Source organism: Furipterus horrens, unplaced genomic scaffold (assembly GCF_987537825.1).
Source record: "Furipterus horrens unplaced genomic scaffold, mFurHor1.1.pri manual_scaffold_1, whole genome shotgun sequence".
Classification (NCBI taxonomy): domain Eukaryota; kingdom Metazoa; phylum Chordata; class Mammalia; order Chiroptera; family Furipteridae; genus Furipterus; species Furipterus horrens.
The window spans coordinates 160,289,535-160,303,833 of NW_028327171.1; the positions used below are offsets into that span (position 1 = coordinate 160,289,535).

Here is a 14,299-nt window from a genome sequence, read left to right on the forward strand (position 1 = left end):
TTCACTGTACTAGCCTATGGGGGTGGTAAGATGACATTGAGTGAGCATATGTACTGTGTGGCCATCGTATTCAAAATGACTGAGTGAATAGAGCAATAAATTTTTATTCAATTTTGCCTTAAGCTTGAACATTCCTCTGAGGAAACTATGTACTCAAATGATTCAGAAGGCTGCAGCTGTGGGCAACTGGTGATCAGTAGCTTCATTACCACAATGCACCCACTCTTGCATCATGTTTCATGCAGAGTTTTTGATGAAACATCAAATCACTCAGGTGACTCAGCTCCAATACAGCCCAGATTTGGTGCCCTGAAACTTCTGGCTCTTCCCAAAACTAAAATCACCTTTGATAGGAAAGAGATTTCAGATCATCAGTGAGACTCAGGAAAATATGATGGAGCAGCCGATGGCGATGGGGAGAACTGTGTGAGGTCCGAAGGTGCCTGCTTTGAAGGCATCCTTGTCCTATGTACAATGTTTCTTGAATCTTGTATCTTCCCCTATAAATACCTTTATTTTCCATAGTGTGTGGCTGGATACTTTCTGGACAGGCCACATAAGTGTACTTAGTAGTAAGACAACAGGAAAGGCTGTGAGCAATCAATGGGCAGAATGAAAACATAGACTATCTGAAGGAGCCCTGAAAACAGACATCAACATTCCCATTTATTACTTTGCTGATGACTTTCAATGTAATAACACATTGGCAACCACTAGGATTCTATCCCAGCCTTAGTTCCATTTCCATTCCCAATATTAAGTTGTAAGTTTGAATGTTGTTAGAATGTGAGTATCTTAAGAGCAGGGACATTTATGTATAATATCTAGGTATTGTTACTAGTACCAGGAAGGGTGCCTGAAATGTAAGAGATGTTCAGTGAATGAGTATCTGTTGAATGAATGAATTGAATGAATAAATGGGTAATAACAGTAATGCTTGCAGAGGTACAGGACCAGAAAACAAGTTCACAGTCAAATGCTGAGCTGGTTTCCTATTTAGTCTTATCCTTCAAGATAAAATGAAGATAATTTCAGCTATGAATAGATGTGTGAATAGATAAAAAAGCTTTGACATAGATAAAAGGACACACAGAATAGAGGGCAAGTAAAACAGCCAGCAGCAAGAGAAAGGAGAAGACAGAGGCAAAACAAAAGCAACCTTAACAATGTGTTGGAGTACCATTAATAGAAAAACACAAAAATGAAGACCCATAAAGCAAAGTCCCCTTAAATATTCGTGAATCTAGTTCTAGTCTCTGAAAAGTCCCACACATCGCGTTTATTGTTCTTTATTCCCATGAGGTAAATGCTGCTTTCCTTACTGCCAGGTGTAGTCAATAAAGCCCTGTAACCCGAGTCTGACAAACTCAATGTCCCCATCCACTGAGAGGCACAAAATACTGGATCCCATGCAAGAGGGTAACAAGGTCTCCTTCCAAACCCTGTGCCACTTTATCACCTGGATACAGTGCAGCTCTGAAGAATCCCACCGCATCTGCCACTCTCTCTATACCTACCTACACTGGGTCTCAGGGATGTGAGTCGGCAGGGAGATTGGAAAATTCGCTCCATTCTGTTTCCCAACCTCCTCTACCCTCCCTACATTATGCACCAAAAATCTCTCCTCTACCAGTGAGAAAATAAAGGAAAAAACTAATACTTAGAAAGTGAGTGGAAAGGGGAAGTACAAAGATATGCAATAAGAGTAGCCTGCCCCGAAGTCCCTTTACACAGGTATTGTCATTCAATCCTCACCACTGAAGTTATCCTTCTCTTTGGAAACTGGGGTTAAATTGAAACATTAAGTAACTTGCCCAAGAATGCATGAATACTTGCAATGCATTAGTCACTAAAAGCCCAAGGATCAACTGGAAGATATTGTCCTTGCCTTCATGGAGCATATTGAGTAAAGGAGATGAAAAAGCGAACATGAAACTAAATACAGTGTGGCTAGAGTCACAGAAGCACCTTAGAAAGCTCCTCAGATCTGGGAGGTTACAGAGAGTGTTGGATACATTGAAATATAAAAAATTAATTAGATTAAGCTAAGAAAAGAGACAGTGAAGTTAGACCATGTAGAAGAAACGATGTGTACAAAAGACCAGAGATAAGATGAGCAAAATTGCATAGGTAGAAAATTGCAAAAAATGATACTAAAGAAATCAGTAGAGACCAGCTCATGCAGGTCAGGAAAAGGAATTTGAGGAATTTGGTCATTACCATGGGGACAAAGGGAAAACCATTAAAAGGGGGTAACAAGGAAAAATTTGATCAGATTTGGGTTTTCTTAATTTTTCTCTTACTGCAGGGTAAAACAAATAAATTAGAAGAGGACATTATTTAGGTTCAAATACACAAATTGTGAATATATGAGTATTTTCATCTGACACAAATGCCAATTTCATAAAGTTCAGCCTAAAGGCTAGATAGCTGTTGTTTGCACTAAAGCAATGATAAGGAGAATAGAAAGAGGTAGATGTTTTCCACGTCTTCTGTAGCTTTCGGGGGACAACATAGCACTTAAGATTTATTGGATGTGGCAAAGGAAGAGAAAAAAAGGCATCAAGAGTGACCCTCCCTCAAAGTGTTTAAAAACAGCAGCTTGGTGGGTAGTGATGGCAACCATCCATGGACAAAAAATGGACCTAGTTGGAGGAGGTTACTCATTTCTGGGACTCACCATATGAAGAAAGAATAAAGGAAATGGCTTAATGTGAAAATTCTAATTTAACAAAATGAAAATAATGAGTTAAAAAATTGATTATGTCATGAACACATCTAACAGCTCTTTATATTTAAAAAATAAAACACTTAAGTTAAATTGCCAATCCCTATCTTTCTGTAAAACAGTTCTCTTTCTACTGTTTTAAAAAATAGGCTCTTATTTTTGCATACATTCATAATCTGACCTTCTCCAGGTTGCCAAAGCCTAAGAAATAGCTTCAAGACTGTAGATTAACCTTTACAGGGTGTACTTGACTTGAATTTTTAAAAGATATAGTGTCTTCAAATAAATGATCCCAACACAAATTTAAGATTCAATCAGCATTAATGGTGGTATTAGAAATGGTAACTTCAATTATAAGCATAATGCATTTTCCTTTGGGAGATTAATTTATGTAGAGTAGGTACTTGGAGTTTGCCCTGGTGCAGCCATACTTCAAACCTTCCTGTAACCAGGAAAAGGCATTTGTGCTAGTGTGATCTTAGATAATAGCAAATGTTAAAAAAATTAATGTTATGTAACTCATTTTCCAGAAAGATATCTTTTCCAATTACCTGAGAAAAGAGGTATAATTTGAAATTAAAGCAGATGAAGTATAAAATTAATAAAATAAATTTGATATTGTCCTCACTCAATTTTATAGTCAACCTATGTTTTAAAGAAGTAGTTATAAAATATTGTGATACAAAAGAATAAAATAAACAATTTATCTCAATAGTATTTTTTTATCATTTCACTTTTTGAAAAGAAAATGTAGTCCCTTAAAGAGATATATGACTAAAACTACAAAGTAATTTTTAAGGATGTTGACAGCTATTTTTAAAATAGTATCATGACAGTTCTAAAAGTGAAAACAAAAGTATCTATAACATCAAAATTATCTAAACTGAAAACTCAAAAGAAAAGATATTTTTTCTCTTGGTAATTTAGAGAAAACTATAATTAAAATAAATCTTCCTGGGGACATGGACAAAATAGAGTAGAAAAATATATTTCTTAAAGTATAACATAAAATATATGTTTTGGAATATACATGTAGTATCTATAAAACTTAGATTAATATTTTAAAAATTATTTTTAAATTGTCAAGCCCTAAAGTCTTAATAATTATAGAGAACATATACTAACAGCTTTTTATATACCATATAAAATATATCAGATGTGTTAGGTGCTTTGAGATAAGTACAATTGCCAGTCCCATTTTATAGATAAATAAAAAAAGCCTGGAGTTAAATTTACTTATCTGAGTTCTCCAGGCTCGGGAGTGGCAAAGCCAGCCCTTAATCTCCAATCTGTGTGTCCTTAAAGATGAGAACTCCAACAGGCTATGTATTGCCCCTCTAGCAAAGTGTAAGGTGATCTGATAGCATTATATTTATTTTAGATCAGTGTGTCTTTTCATTGGTAGTATTTAACTAATAGGGGAAGTGACACTAAGAAATGAAAACTAGAGCCTGTGAGTAGAAATATCCAGTTACCCTAATAAGCTGATTGTTAAGTTTTTACCTGGTGAGTCATTTACTTATCCATGAAGGGTTCCACCTGCAAACAAGAATTAGACTAGATTATAATAGTGCACCATTCTGATTCAGTGATATTCCTGATATTGTTATTGGTTATTATATATATGAGGTCTGTCCAGGAGGTATCCAGCCATGTAATATGAAAATCAGAGACATTTACTGAAGAAGATACAAGACACAAGAAACATTGTATGTAGGACAATGACACCTCAGTTCCCTTCAAAGTAGGCACCTGGGACCTCACAGTTTTTATCTCCATCAGCTGCCCCATGGTATTTTTCCAAATCTCATTGATGGTCTGAAATCTCTTTCCTTTCAAAGGTGATTTTGGTTTAGGGAAAACCCAGAAGTCACAAGGTGCTAAATCTTGTAGGGCACTGAATCACCTGGGTGATTTGATGTTTCACCAAAAAACTCTGTGCGAGACATAAGGCATGAGTGGGCATGTTGTCATGATAAAGCTGCCAATCAAGCTGCAGCCTTCTGGATCATCCAAATGGTTCCCCTGGAGGAATATTCAAGCTTAAGGCAAAATTGGATGTAGATTCGTTGCTATACTCACTCAGTCATTTTGAGTGCGACAGCCACATAGTACACATGCTCACTCAGTGGCATTTACCATCCCCACTGACTAGGAAAGTTAAATCACAATTGTTCACATATGCACATTTCAGTCCACTCTCCTTGGCTGCCAGGTTACATCAATGTTGTTGTGCAAACCATTCTTATTATATTGACAATGGCTGGACCTCTTCTGGACAGACCTTGTGTATATATTCATCAAAAAATTTAAACATTTAAATAAGTGGTTCTTCATAAAAGCTCACTGTAAAATAGTTCAAGCTAGTATTTATTAATTCCCCCAACACATGCTTGCTATACACTCAAAACACCTTGATGGAAACTTTGAGAAAAATAAAATTCAAGCATTTTATGCTTTCCAAGATATAACAATCTTCTTGGGAAGATATGAAATACATGCAACCAGCACAAATTTGCTAAGCAATATACTAACTAGTACAAAATAATAGTACAAAAAATTCACCTAAGTAAATAGGAGTAATGAAATAAAGGTACAATCAGTGTGCACAGGTGTAACTAAAAAAGAGAGTTGAAAGGACAGATTTTGACCCATAACATTAAGGCAGTGGTGAAGACGAATGTCCTGAGAGAAAAATCAGGAAAGCATGAGAATGTCTATTTGGGGCTAATAAAGTTGTACAGGAAACAAGAGCTGATGGAGAGGGAAGATGATTGACAGATAACCTCAAAGATCACACAACAACTTTGTTTTGATTTGGTCCTTCAAATTGCTTTTGCAATTTCTTAAATAAATACTATAATTATTTCTTTTTAGATTTTTTTTTTTTTTTTTTAGAGTGAGGGGAAGAGAGGGAGAAAGACAGGAAGAAATATCAATGTGTGTTTGCCCCTCACATACCCCCAACTAGGGACCCGGCCCACAACTTAGGCATGTGCCCTGACTGGGAATCAAACCAGTGACCCTTTGATTCATAGGCCAGGGCTCAGTCCACTAAGTCACACCAGCCAGGGCAATATTCTAATTCTAATGTGCCACTTTCCTAAATATTTTGCCTAAAGATTCTGTTGAATTGGTGTTCTATATATTACCATAGACGTTTCACTCTAAACAAATTAAGTGAGAGAACCAAACCCAAATATTTCCAATGCAGGATGGTTCTTCTTCGCCCAATGTTTTCTTTTAAAAAATATATACATATAAATGTGAAAATCAGGGACTTTTAGATTTCCCTCCACCTCTCTGTAAAGTTGCCTTAATGGCAGTTCTGTCTTTTGTTTTAATTTAATACCCCCTGTGCAATTTTTTATGCTTTCTGCAAAATCCAACCGTTCAATCTGGAGCCAAAGAAATAAAACCTTGATGACTCTTAAAGAGTTTAAGATTAGACTTCCGGCCAAGATGGAAGCTTAGACTGACACACTCTGTCTCCCTCCACAACTAAAAAGGACTACAACTACCGCAAAACCAGAAATAACCAGAAGTTCCAGAAAATAAAGCTACATGGAAGTCCAACATATGAAGTTATAAATAAGTGGTGCTCACCCAGAGGGGTGCGAGGGGCGAAGCCAGGGCAGACAGGTCAAGCTGAGCTGTCAGCGGCAGCAGCGGCAACAGCAGGGGGACTTCGAGAAATGCCAGGGGAGCAGGCCCAGCTGTAGTCGAGACCCATCAGCTCGCAATTCTAATGCTGGGGAAGGCAGACCTCCATTGCCTCAAACTGTGAGGCCCAGAGGGTGTGGGGATGGAAGAGGAGCTTTCCAGTCTCTCAGTGGAGCGCAAACAGCAGGAATCCATCTTGCACCCCTACCTCTGCACAAAGCACCACAGCATGGTGAGAAGGGTCACTGGGTAGTGATGAGTGCTCAGGGCTCAGCACCTGATAGCATAGGAGGTGTGACAGCCCCCCCCCCAAGAAGGAAAGATAAATGAAAACGGTCAGAACGGCAGGAATAATAATTAAAATACCAGTCATGCAGCTAACCAAAAAGCAAATATGAGAATTAACCAATGAACAAATAGAAAATCTTTCTGAGGCTCAGTTCAGAGCTATAGTCATAAGGCAACTTACAGAATTAACAAAAGATATTGAACAAGATGGGGAAAGAATGAAAGCTATTCCTGCTGAAATTAACAAAAACACATACGAGACAAGTGGTGAGGAAACAAAAGCCAGAGATCTAATCAACAAATCAGAACATAGGGAAGGAACAAACAGTCAACCAGTGCAGAAAGAGGAAACAAAAAGTGAGGAAAGTGAGGAGAGGATCAGAAACCTCTGGGACAGCTATAAGAAAGCAAACATTCAAATTGTAGGATTGCCAGAGGTGAAGAACTAGAAATTGAAAAATTATGTGAAAAAATAATGAAATAGAACTTCCCTAATTTGGGGAAGGAAATAGACTTACGGGTCCAGGAAACACAGAGAGTTCCAAATAAACTGGACCCAGGGAGAACCACTCCAAGACACTTTATAATCAAAATGTCAAAAATTAAAGATAAAGAGAGAACCTTAAAAGCAGCAAGAGAGAAGAAAAGAATTATGTACAAAGGGTTCCCAATTAGACTATCAGCTGATTTATCAAAGGAGACTCTGCAGACAAGAAGAGACAGGCCAGAAATACTCAAAGTAATGAAAATAAAAATCCTACAGCCATGAATACTCTCTCCAGCAAAGCTGTCATTCAGAATAGAAGGGCAGAGAAAGTGCTTCCAGGACAAAGTAAAACTGAAGGAGTTCATTAGATCCAAATCCCTGTTATATGAGATGTTAAAGGGACTTGTTTAGGAGAAGGAGGATCAAAACTATGAACATTAAAATGAAAACTGCATCACAAGAACCAACAACAGAAGCTAAGGAATCAAAACAAAGGCAAACTAAATAGGCAACAAGAGTGGGAAAAGAATTATAGGTATGGGGAACATATCAGTGGGGAGGTCAGCAGGGAGGGGAAAGGGGGAAAAGGGAGGGAGTGATGCAGGAATTAAGAAGCATAGTAGGAGGAAATGGAGTAGACAGGAAGAGGTTGAGAAGAACTATATGCACAACCAATGGACATGGACTAAAAGAGGGAGACAGCTGGAGGAAGGGGGTGTCACTGGGTGGAGGGGAGCAGAGGGAAAAGAAATTGGAACAACTGTAACAGCATAATCAATAAAACATATTTTTTTAAAAAAGAGTTTAAGATTAATGCAGGAAGAAATTACCTTGGCTGTTCATGCCTATTCTAACTAGCAACCTAAAGCTTGCTTTTGCTGAAGAAGTGGTGGGAGTTACATATGAAGCCAAGGCTCAGAAGATCATGGTATCTTGTTTGTTTTTTAATCACTAAGTTCAAGGAGAAGCTAGAATTGCATTTTGAATGATCATATTATTGTACATGCTGTCAAATAATAGCCCCCAAGAGATAGGACATTAAATGTACATGATAAAGAGAAAGGAAGATCATCCTTCCCCTTTAGATTATGTCAACAAAGTCAGTAAATAATCTATGGTTCAGAAATGATATAAGCACATTTGTAATGAAAGGTTACATATAATTGTCATGAATGTCTTCCCAGATAAAAATATTATGGGCAGCTACTCAACATCCAGATGTGTATTATATTGAGGAACTTGTAATTGTTCTCCCAGAATATGTGAAGAACATTGCAGTGTTTAATCACTTAATCATGCAGCTACTGTTCTGCAAACCCTCTACCAGGTGAGCTGTGAATGCATCTGCAAAGTATACATAAACTAAGCATGTGAACACTGAAAAATAAAAAGGTTTTTAAAAAAACAGCTTCCCCTTACTCAAAGGAAAGGACAGGAGTACTAGTTGAAACTCTGGTGAAGAATATTCACACATTACCTAAGAGAGTGAATGGTGTCTCCTAACATCTGGCATTATTTAATATCTAATAAAAATATTGCTCAGATTTTTAATCAATCAGCAAAAGTAATATTGAATATCTATTGAGCAATTATTACATGCCAGATACCATGCCAAGTGCTTTACATAGAATTTCATTATTACCATTCTTACACTAGTGCAATGGGACCATTTTGACAAAAGGGAACAGGTTGCAATGTCTGGAGTCATTTTTGGTTATTGAAATTGTGTTATTGGCATCTAAGGGGTAGAGGCCGGGAATTCTGATAAACAACTGTCAATGCACATGAAAACCAAAAATTATCCAATTCAGCCCTGACCTGTGGGCTCAGTTGGTTGGGTGTCATACAGCAAAATGGAAGGTCGCAGGTTTGATTCTAGTCAGGGCACCTGCCTGGGTTGTGGGTTTGGTCCCCAGTGGGGGCACATACAAGAATCAATCAACTGATGCTTCTCTCTTCCATCGATGTTCTTCTGCCTCCCTCCCACATTCTGAATAACTAAATAAAATCTTTTAAAAAGAGAGAGAGAGAGAGAGAATTATTCAGTTCAACATGTCAGTAGTGCCAAAGCTGAGAAACCCTATACTACTTTTACCTTCACCGAACAGATGAGAAAATGAGGCTTAAAGAGGTTAAAGAAATTGCTCAAAGTCATCGAGCCGTAAGTGTCTGAGGTTCTAAAGCCCACACGCTCTCTGCCACATGGCACCCTTGGTGCATTGCACCTCATTGGAAAATCACTTATCTCATGTACACAATCTTCTTATAAGGTGACAAAGCTAGTACTTTGAGTCAGAAGTCCTTAGTTTGGGTGTAGCTAGGGCTGCTCATTAATCTTTACAAGTCATTCCAATTCTCCTCAGTAATCTGAGAGCCTATGCCTAAAGCTTCCCTAAAATGTTGCTCCTACCTTTCTATAATTCTAGCCCTGAGCCTTCCAGGCAAGTTTACCTAATTGCCTCTGCGGCCCTCACTGGGTGTTAGATTAGGTATCCCTTAGGCTTTGCCCTTACTCTGTTCTCTGCTTCTCAGTAAGTCACAGAGGATTCCCTCATTTGGCTCCCTGCTGACTTTGCCATCTTCTCTCTGGAATACAAGTAGAATTCTGCTTTCAATTATGCCACGGATGACTCTTCCACCTCTAGGGAACATCCTAAATACCACCAGGGAGGGAAGGGAGATTCGGCAATGCCCTTTTCTCAAACTCTCTGTGGAACATCAGATATTTCTTAAAGAAGCCACTAAGAGCTGACCCTCTCCCACTCTGAAGTAGTAAACATTCTGAGGGGAAGCAATCCACAGCCTGACCTGTAAACCAAATAGAGGCACACCCAATGTATGTTGCTCAGTTACCTGTGCACACCACTGGGACCAATCAGAAACAGCCCCCCAAAAGCTAGCAGGCAGCATAAAGCTGAATTCTCCATACTCTGAGTCACCTTATTTTTACACCCATTACAGGAGTAGCATATACGCCCCCTAAAGAGCAGCTTTACTAAACCACAACATCAAGAGCTGTAATTTGTCTCTAAAGATAGATTTGAAATAAAAGAAAAAATATCCTAGATGTGCCCTTTTGAAGGACCAGATTTGTTTCTGTAGAAAATGGGATGTGGAAGAGCACTCAAGAATGCACGTATCAAGCAGAAGTAAACCCACTAATGTGGACTCCGTTCCATGGCATTTACAGATGCGATTGTCATGATTTCTGGTTCTTGAAACCTGTCTATGTCATCCAGAGGTCAAGTGTCTTTCTGTTCCAGTTAAAACATGTACAGGTCATTTCAAAGAGGGCTTACAGGGCTGTGAAACCAGGAGCTCTTAATTCTATTACCAAATATTGATGTTTTACATAGGATGCCATAGTCACTCATAAGTGCTAAGTATTTTTGAGGAGATATAATCCTGATGGTTCATGCATTATAATCCATGATTAGTGATTTGGAAAAGCAAATTATGTCTAAAAGTTATATATATATATAACTCTCACACCCAGTTACACATACTAATAGAACATGAATTAGTCATCATAACTGAATAATTGGAATTTACATCATAACCTAAACTTTTAACAGAGACTTTCTTCTAATTCTCCTCACTACACCACCTATCATATGTGCTAACAAAGACAAAAAGTATCCAATATGTATCACATTTCCTTGTTGGAGGAGGTCATTGAGAGGCTGTGACTGTCACTTGACTGGCAAGTTGGACAAGAGCAATCGAGGCTCCTTTCCCCTACTCCTGTCTTTGAAATGTATGCTCTGCCCATCATTCCTGTACTAGGAGCTACTTTAAGGAGCAGCCTTGAGAGACTAATGTGTTATTGAGACCATCTGAACTGTGTATACGACGGAATCCTGGTAAGGCTTCTGCATGTTCAGAGATCTATTCATCTTGCCACTGGCCAAGATAAGCCTCGTTATGTAAGTTCCCTTGCTTGTTAAACCTGCCACCTACCAGTCTGGAGTGGTCTGCTTCTTTCTTCTGTCTCTTTCTACTCTCCGTGTACAGGGAACAGTTTCCAATTTCACCTAAAGAACTCCTGAGGTTGAGAGCCAACATTCCCTCATTTCCACCAAGCCAGCTTCTCTCTGGTGATGGTTCCAATGATGACTAAAGTCCGCATAGCAGAATGAGAGAAAGAGGAACCCTACACTATCCCAAAACTTGAAATTTCCTGTGGACAAGTACAAAGGAACTGCATTTTAATTACCCATGCCATGAAATCCCTCTTACTATCCCCCAACTTTGCCTGGCTTTACAGAACTTCTGCTTTAATCCTTTCCAGAGAAGCTCAAACTACTTCCTGGGAACGCCATGACAGAAAAACAATTAACATGGAAAGACCCTCATCTCTGGCCATGCTGTTCATGAAACTGGAGGTAGTCAAGTTCCCTGCATCCCACAGACCACATGGTGATAGTACAGAAGTGGTAACACTGGTTAGATTAAAAGTGACCTTTCCATTGTCTGAACACTAATCAAATGCCTTAGAAATAAAGCTCAGTCACAAACTACTTTTTTGAGCTCTGGATACTGCAGAAATGGAATCAGCTGCTTCTACTGGAAACGTAGGCTAATTTGATTCTAAATAATTCACTGTTTTCTGGTCACCTCGTTATTGTGCCTCACCACAATCTAACATCTTATTTGAACACACACACACACACACACACACACACACACACACACACCTTTTCTTTTATTCCATTGAATTCCAAATATTTAAGTGGGATGAAAGTGAGCTGGCTAAACCAGGCTAGAGCTAGGGCAGCTGAAGCTGTCACGGAGCTATCTCCCCTTGACATATAAGTCGGCCAAATTGCCACAGCCAAGTCGCAATCATTTGTCTTTTCCCTCATTTCCTCAGAGCAGAAGCTGATGTTCAGGTTGTTTTAGAATATGGACAGGGGTCTTCACAGCCAGGAAAAGTCTTCTGACACCTTCCCCTCCTTTTCCCCCAAACTGTGCTCAGCAGTTGTGACTCCTCTAAGGCTTGAACGTGGGTCTCCAAAGGTGAGAGGAGCAGGGATTAGCTTACTGTGCTGCCTTGCCCACAGCATAGTATAATATTAATTAGTCATCTTCCTTATTATTCAGTCAAAATATGCTAGACTGAAATAAATTACATTCTTAGCACATATTTCACACCCCTGGATCAAGTCTTGCAAGGGTTTTCTTTTATTATTTATAAGATCATGTGCTGTCTTCCTGCGGAAAATGAGATGGTCTGCATGAGGAAAAAGGTAAAAGAAATGCAGAGAAATGAAACAATCAGATATTCCCTAATGATATTTAAAAATAGAAAATTTGCTACTGTTACATACAGCATGTTCCATCTTTTGAGATTTAATGGCTCTCTTGTGGTTTAATGGAGAATTACTTTCAGTAATTGATTATTAAAATTTAAGATTGCTAACCATCTTCATTATTAGATGAGCGAACATGTTATCTTTGTAATTAAAAAAGCCTGAGACTCACTTTCATCCTGTTGACAGAGCGGGCAGACTGTCTCCGCACTCACTTGATGGTTTCAGGGTTCTTGTTTGACAAAAATAGCCAGCCAGTCATTTGATGATGAAAATGCAGTACATCCACAGAGACTGAGCAGAAAATATAATGAACAAAAATAAATAAATAAAATAATAAAAAGCCCTACAAGCTAATTAAAGTTTTCAGTCCTGACTCATTAAATGCTCTGCATCACTTATGTGATACTTCAACATGCTGTGCTCCAGTATCACAGGCGCTGTCACGTTATTCCAGCCTCAGAAAACATCCCCACCTCTCCTCCTCCACCTGCAGTAGGACCAGCCCTTCACATTTCACCTCAAGGTGTTACAATTACAAATTGGTGGTTTGGGCCACGTACTCACGAAATGGGTACTAGAAATATACAGTGGGGTTTTCTGCTCCAAGGCTAAGAGACCTGGTGAGTCCAAACAGCGGTACCTCAGAATCCCTTAGGAAACCCCACATCCTAAGAGAGAAATCTTTATCAGTCAACCACACCCAGGGCATACAGAATTCACCTTTATAGGAGCTTGCACTCCCTTTAAAGTTTTCATCATGTTGCACTGTGCGTTTTGTGAAGGCAGCACTCAGTGATTTCCAAAAGGAAATGTTGTCACTGTCAATGAAAAGAGCTTATCAACGGGGACATTTTTTCACAATTCAAGTATTAGATAGATGTCAGCCTCCAGGGGACAAAAATCCAACAGATTTGAGAAGCACGAATATGAGTCAAGAAAAGATTTTTGTACATAAAACATTTTCCCGAAAAACAAGGAAAGCCCACCCAAACATCAGCATTTCTATAAAGTCTCGATTATTTGGCTCATAAAATTCCTGCTCACATGTCAACTTTTTTTAAAATGATGAATCAATGGCTTGCCAATATCTTGATTCAGTCCCTCAAGAATGTCCTCTCTGCTTCAACTCAGCCAACCCTTATTATTCTTTAATGCAAATTACCACCCTACATTTCTTTGTCCACACTCAAAGACTACGATATCACTGGCCAATATTTAGATTGTGCTGTTAAGCTATTCTCATGTACTCGTCCTTGCATTTGTCTTCCTAATTAGGTTACTTGATCTTCAAGAGTAAGAGAAATTTCTTTAACTTCTTTTTGCTATCTTCACTTACTTATGTAGCCTCTTACCCAATGTTGAGCTCAGCAGACATCAAGTCTACTGCCCATCTTATTTCTTATTGGGTTAGATATGGAAGTTTGACAAGAAGCTGAGATATTCTATACTAATTAAATATAACCTTGAATTTAAAACATGTACAGAGTAGAACAGCCTTTTTCAATCATGTAACAATTTTCTCAATTCTTCCAACAATGGTACATAGCTAGTTGCATTCTAGATACACATGACAGAAGGAAATTCATTACATAAGATGAGCATTAGAGCTTAATTCTCAAAACTTTTTGATAAAGCCTGGTCTAGATTGTTCTTTCAGATTCCTTCAACAAGCTCTCAAAATCATTAACTAATAAAAAAATCCCTTTCTTCCTTCATGGTCTTTCTGGCTTTGGTGATGTAATGACTTTTTTCCTGAAATATAGGGCCAAGCAATTTTTCAAGCCATCTCACAATGTCACCTCCTCATAATCACTTTTG

At 38.5% G+C, this 14,299-nt stretch overlaps 1 non-coding gene across 1 annotated transcript; it reads left to right on the forward strand.

The window, feature by feature from the left end:
• The first annotated feature begins 10,442 nt into the window (after positions 1 to 10,442).
• On the forward strand, positions 10,443 to 10,571 carry LOC150022138 (small nucleolar RNA SNORA25). The gene has a single exon (XR_016513723.1). It is a non-coding gene; the product is annotated as a small nucleolar RNA SNORA25 (small nucleolar RNA).
• Positions 10,572 to 14,299: the final 3,728 nt, after the last annotated feature.